This window comes from Protopterus annectens, chromosome 1.part1, assembly GCF_019279795.1.
Source record: "Protopterus annectens isolate FY-2018-M chromosome 1.part1, PAN1.0, whole genome shotgun sequence".
NCBI lineage: Eukaryota > Metazoa > Chordata > Ceratodontiformes > Protopteridae > Protopterus > Protopterus annectens.
In genome coordinates, this window is record NC_056726.1 from 250,142,170 (window position 1) to 250,148,966 (window position 6,797).

Here is a 6,797-nt window from a genome sequence, read left to right on the forward strand (position 1 = left end):
TGTGTAAGGTATTGTAGGATTTGATTGTGTACACATTTTTCCAAGATCCTAGAGAGCAGTGATAGAATTGCTATGAATCTATAGTTGGACAATTGAGTAGGGTTACCGCCTTTATAGATGGGAAGAGTTTAGAACGTTTTCCCTATGGCTGGGACGACTGTTTAGGTAATAGATCAGTTGATGAGAATAGATATAGGTAGGGCTAGGGAATTGGCAGCTAGCTGGAGAAAGAGTAGAGGGAGACCATCTATGGAGGGAGAGCAAGGTTTGAGCTTAAGGATCAGAGATTTGATGTATCTGGTGGATACGGATTTTAAGCAGAAAGAAGTGGAGTTGTTAGCGGGACTAGGAGGAATGGTGGGTGGGGTTGCTCTGGAGTTAGGGTGGTTAAGAAGTTTGCTAATAGAGTTAATGAAGTAGGAGTTAAAGTTAGTAGTGGTTTGGAGGGGAGTGATTGAAGGACTTGGGTGGAGAGTGGATGGGCTACCTGGATGGAGGATTTGATTAATTGTATGCCAGAAATTTTTTGGGTTATGTAGGTGTGTTTTGGGGGGATTATAGTAGTAGTTCCACTTGTCATTAGCTATTGCTTCCTTAGCAAGGTAACAAAGTTGTCTGTATTGTTGGAGGTGAGAGGGCCATTTAGTTTTGGTCCAGAGTTTCCAGTTTTTGTCCCCCTGGTTCACTAGGGAGCAGGTGGTGGGAGTTAGCCAAGCGGATATGGCAGATTTTATTCTATCATTGCGCATGAGAGCATGGGAGTTGAGTATGTTAAGGAATATGTTATTAAATTCTGTGACAGCATCGTCAAGGGGTAATTGGCTGAGAAAGTTCCAGTTGATAGCAGAGAGTTGACTGTTTAGTTCATTACGGTCAAAGTCTTTTTGTTTGTGGCATGCTTTGATTGTGTGGGTTTGAGTATGTGTCAATTAAAATGGAGGACTTTGGTCGGGGATTGGTCATTAAGGGTGTCAGGTAGGGTTTCGGGGAAGTGATATTTTTGGGAATGTGATACTAGGATCCAGTCTAGTATAGCAAAGTGGATAGTGGATTTAGTGGTATAGGTAGGAGTAGTTACTAATTGGGTGAAACAATGTAAGTTGATGGAGGTGGAGGGGGATGTGGTGCTGAGTGTAGACCAGTTGATGTTGACATCTCCCATGATTATAGTCCCATTGTGGAGTTCAGTGGATAGAGAGGAAAGAATACTTTCCAATGATGTAATATTGTTCCCAGGCAAGATATATATAGCAGCACTGTTAAGTGAAGTGTGGAGATTAAGTTTACAGCTGGCAAAAAGAAGTTCTGTAGGAGAGTGGGATATTAGAAGGGTTAGCATGAGGTTTTCAATTTACATGATAGCAACACCACCTCCTATTTTCTTGATGGATGTTATGAGTTTCAGTCAAATGGCTTTTCAGTGTTTTGAACTTTCGGTGTTATGGTCTCAGTCAAATGAATTTCTATCAAATGAACTTTCTATCATATGAAGTAGACCCATATATATATATATATATATATATATATATATATATATATATATATATATATATATATATATATATATATATATATATATATATATATATATATATATATATATATTATATATATATATATATATATATATATATATATATATATGTATATATATATATATGTATATATATATATATATATATATATATATATATATATATATATATATATATATCTATAGGGTTTATATTAGATGAACGACTGTTCCGATGTTCGCATCATAGATGGTCAACATCATATAATCGAACGTCGGAAAGGTCGAAGGTGAAAGTCAACGTCTTTTCACGCACAGAATGGGAAATTTTCCCTTTCTGCACTGAAGTGCATTCTCAGAGTTGGTATATATAAGTAGGGGCAGTTTGGGGGTGCAGGGGGGCTTGCCCCCTGCTCAGAGAGGTAAGGTAATTTTTTTGTATTTTATTATATATTCAATGTTTCAAACTTCGCTCATATGAGTTCGCTCATGTGAGGTTTGAAGTTTTGAAACTTCGATTATATAATATAGACCCTATATATACATACGCACATGTAGTGTGTGTGTGTGTGTGTGTGTGTGTGTGTGTGTGTGTGTGCGTGTGTGTGTGTGTGTGTGTGTGTGTGTGTGTGTGTGTTTCATTATTGTGACTTCAATCATCCTGAGAATCACACCAAACCTACGAGGCTAAATCTAGACAGTTCTGAGGTGTTTTTCACACAAAAACACACACACACACACACACACACACACACACACACACACACACACACACACACACACACACACACACACACACACACACACACACACACACACACACACACACACACTCACATCCACAGACTGTACAGATTGTTGCCTCATATTTTGTACTGTTCCTTATAAAATGTGTGGTTTTCTAACAAATCACTGGGAATATCTGAGCATTGCAGTCACTGAATAATGACATACATTTGAGTTTCAGACTTCATATCCTCCTTCAGAAAATGCATGGTAACACAAATCCTATTATTCTAGCAACTCTCTAAGTTTAAAAGAGCTATATTTAAAATTTGCCTCTATTTTTCTACCCCATTATGTCAGGCTTTGTCCAGATTTCTTTCACTTAGAGGTTGAATGGTATGCACACACACCCCTACTGTAACACAGCAATGCATGCATACCTACTCTCTTTCACACAGCTACATACGCACACACCTACTCTCTTTTACACAGCAATACACACCCCTGCTCTCTCTCACACAGCAATACACCCACACACACACACACACACACACACACACACACACACACACACACACACACACACACACACACCTCTCAACTGTACAGATTTTCACAGAATGTACACATTTTTGACTCATATTTTTGGACTGTTCATAAAATGAGTGGTTTTCTGGCAAATCACTTGGAAGATCTGAGGATTGCAGTCACTAAATAATGACATACATTTGTGTTTTAGACTTCATATCCTTCAGAAAATGCATGTTAACACAATGCTATTATTGTAGCAACTCTCTAGGTTTATAAGAGCAAGATTTAAAATTTGCCCTATTTTTGTCCCCCCATTATGTCAGGCATTATTCAGATTTCTTGCACTTAAGAGTTGAGTGGTATGCACACCCCCCAATCTCTCACACAGCAACACACACAAACATGCCTTTGTTCTCATACAGCAACACACACACACACACACACACACACACACACACACACACACACACACACACACACACACACACACACACACACACACACACACACACACACCTCAACTGTACAGGTTTTCGCAGAATGTACAGACATTTGACGGCATATTTTTGGAGTGTTCTTCATAAAACGTGTGGTTTTCTGGCAAATCACTGGGAAGATCTGAGAACTGCAGTAACTAAATAATGACAAACATTTGGATTTTAGACTTCATATCCTTCAGAAAATCCACGTTAACACAAATGCTATTATTCTAGCAACTCTCTAGGTTTATAAGAGCAATATTTAAAATCTGCCCCTATTTTTGCCACCCCCATTATGTCAGGCATTGTTTGGATTTCTTGCACTTAAGAGGTTGAGTGGTATGCACACACACCCCTAATATCTCACACAGCAATACACACAAACACACCATCTCTCTCATACAGCAAGAAACACACACACACACACACACACACACACACACACACACACGCACACGCACACGCACACACACACACACACACACACACACACACACACACACACACACACACACACACACACACACACACACACACTCACACCTTATTGGACCAGCTAGTTTGAATTCCGTGTGCAAGTGTAGAATGTTTTTACATCCACATTGGTTCATAGGTTCATAGGTTGGTACTAAGCTATCTGCCCTAGGGCCTATACAAGCTTCCCCATAGATTAGAAATATAGAGAGTTGACAGACTAAAAGGTTTTGCATTATTATGGATTCTGTGAAGGGTATGAAGCCTGAAATTCAAATGTCTTATCATTATCAAAGGTTACCAGTCCTCAATGATTTGCCAGAAAAACACAAATTTTATGAAGAACAAACTAAAAATAAGAGGCAAAAATATGGACATTCTGCAAAGTTCTGAATAGTTGAGGGGATTGCCTAGTTGTCTTGCTCTGAAATGCTAAATAAAGACACTGAACAGCAGCATTCAAAGAGAACAACAACTTAAATAGCACACAAAATGGCAGCATAGCATACAGGCAGTTAACAGCTTCATGTCACATCTCCAGCTGTACAGCTTAATGACTCAGGACTATATAACCACAGACAAAGATCTGCTTGGCAAAGCTGTACACAATTATTATCATCACATTTTGCAAAAAGATACAGGGGTAACATTTCAGACCATGGCTGCTATACAGGAATAGTCACTTTTCTAGTGAAAAAGCTGTTAAAGGACTATAAAGCTGTAGACTAAACTACAAGGATAATGACATAGAAAAAATGTCTTTCAGAACATGTCATGACTACAATTATAAAACATGACAGATTAAAATGGCGGGGGACTGAAGATCATTATATTTAAGAAAAAATGAAAGATGGATTCATTATTTCTGGTGTTCCTGGTTCAGTGCTGGAAATTTCTGAAAAAAACAAGTAAACCTATACACTCTGATTGCAGACTTTGTGGGATACAAGGCTTAGATGTCTATATTAGGTATACATTTAAACCTTTAAAAGGGCTTTACTAAGAATATAAAAGTTATTGTACCTATGACCAAAACAGTTGCCCATAGAATCAATAGCACAAAATTGTTCATGAATAATATATTATGTATGAAAACCATGCTGTTGATCACATTTGTCTGTTCCATTTTCATTGGAAGATTTCAAAGCAGAATTATTAATACGATGCTTAGACTCAGCTTATGAAAAGTAGTGTACTGCTATGCTAGCATGAGCCACTAAAATGATTAGATTCCACAGTTTTGGGGAAATACCTTTTTTGGATATCTTATTTTAAGAATATATTTAAAAATGAAACATAAAACCAAATCATATAAATCAGGAGCTGATAAAATTCAATCATATAAAGGCATCCCATTATATATGTATAATTATTGAAGAGCCATACAGTTATGTCAATACAATATATATATATATATATATATATATATATATATATATATATATAGATATATATACAGTTATGTCAATACAATATATATATATATATATATATATATATATATATATATATATATATAGATAGATAGATAGATAGATATAGATATATATGAACATATTAAAGATGGTCTGAGGCACAACAATTAGGACTATTCTAATAAAAGAAAAGGGGAAAAACATTTAGTAAGCATAAATTGTTGCAGCAGCTGGAGGGATTATCTTAGATTTTATTTGGGCATCCAAGTATAAATATATCTGATGATATATGAGATCAGCACCTGAATCTGATTCCATTCTGGCCAGAAAAAAGCAACATCTCACCCAGTGGGGACCGTCTAGATATACAGTATATTGCACCACTTTGCCTTGCAGCACACTATCTGGACCTCTGTGTTATGAATTTGCTACAGTATTTCATGAATTTGAAGAGAGTCATAGTGTTTCTAGTGATAAGTGATAGTTTCTTTGCCACCAGTGTCACGAAATGCAATATATGAGAACTGCTTATTTCATAGCCATAAGCATATAATATTAGGTCTACCTTACTGAGAAGTTTCAAATGCAAGATCTTTTCCACTTTTTCCCAGAAGGTTTTCCAAAATATCTGAATTTTTGGACATAATGTATATACATGATGCAGTGATCTCCTTATATCGACTTCTCCAAAAAGTTGGTTCCAACTAGCGATACATTTTAGCTTATAAGTCAGGAGTTAAAACACTCTGTGAAAGCCTTCCAGGCATATAATTACTATTTAGGTGCTGAAATAATATTTTATTTATTTATTTATTTGACATTTGTTAACCAGGTTAATCTGACTGGGTAGAGACCCTTTTTTAGCGGAGACCCGAGGAGAAAAGCTCCTACATTAAAAACAGTAAAATACATTGCCAATACTTTCAGGAGAAACTATTTCTAAAAAGAACTAAAATAAAATGACAAACAGTGTAAATTTTTTTGGAAAGAACTAACATAAAATGAAAAACATTCCATTCCTGGAAGTACTGCAATACTAGGTCGATGTATGGAGTGGATAGAGCAAGCCCCTATTCCATCTCCCTGTTCCAAAAATAAATTTAATATATGGTCTCCAGATAAGAGACATATCATATATTAAACTGATAAGAACAGATACTACACTTGATCTTAGCCAAAAGGCTGAGATGCAATTTGAAAAGGTCGAGAAGTGATTTTTTTTAAGGAGCGGCAAAAATAATATGAAAACTAGAAAGTGCAAAGTACAAGTTTGCTGAAAGCAAATCAAGCAGAAAACTGCATAATGAGGATGTGTATAAATGCAAGGAGGATATTAGTGTGCAGACAGTATAAGCAAGGATAGGACGATAGCTATAGTGAGAGAGTGAGTGTAGAGTAAAAACAGAAGATAATCTAAGGTAAGAAGAAGGTGAAAAAGCAATGTAGGTAGGAAATAAGTGAAAGACTATGGTAATAGAAGCTAAGGGGACAACAGTCCAATCAGTAGAGTTTATTCAATTTATAGAAGATGGGCGGCCACTGTGGGGCAGCAGTTAGTGTTGCCACCTCACAGCAAGAGGTTCTCTGGTTCGATGCTGGGGTGCCTTTCTGTGCGGAGTCTGCATGTCCTCCCTGTGGTCACGTGGGTTTCCTCTAGGT

The 6,797-nt window shown here is 36.7% G+C and overlaps 1 non-coding gene across 1 annotated transcript; it reads right to left on the reverse strand.

Annotated features, from left to right (window-relative positions):
- Positions 1-6,141: 6,141 nt before the first annotated feature.
- LOC122817159 lies at positions 6,142-6,332 on the reverse strand. Its single transcript, XR_006367155.1, has one exon. It is a non-coding gene; the product is annotated as a U2 spliceosomal RNA (small nuclear RNA).
- Positions 6,333-6,797: the final 465 nt, after the last annotated feature.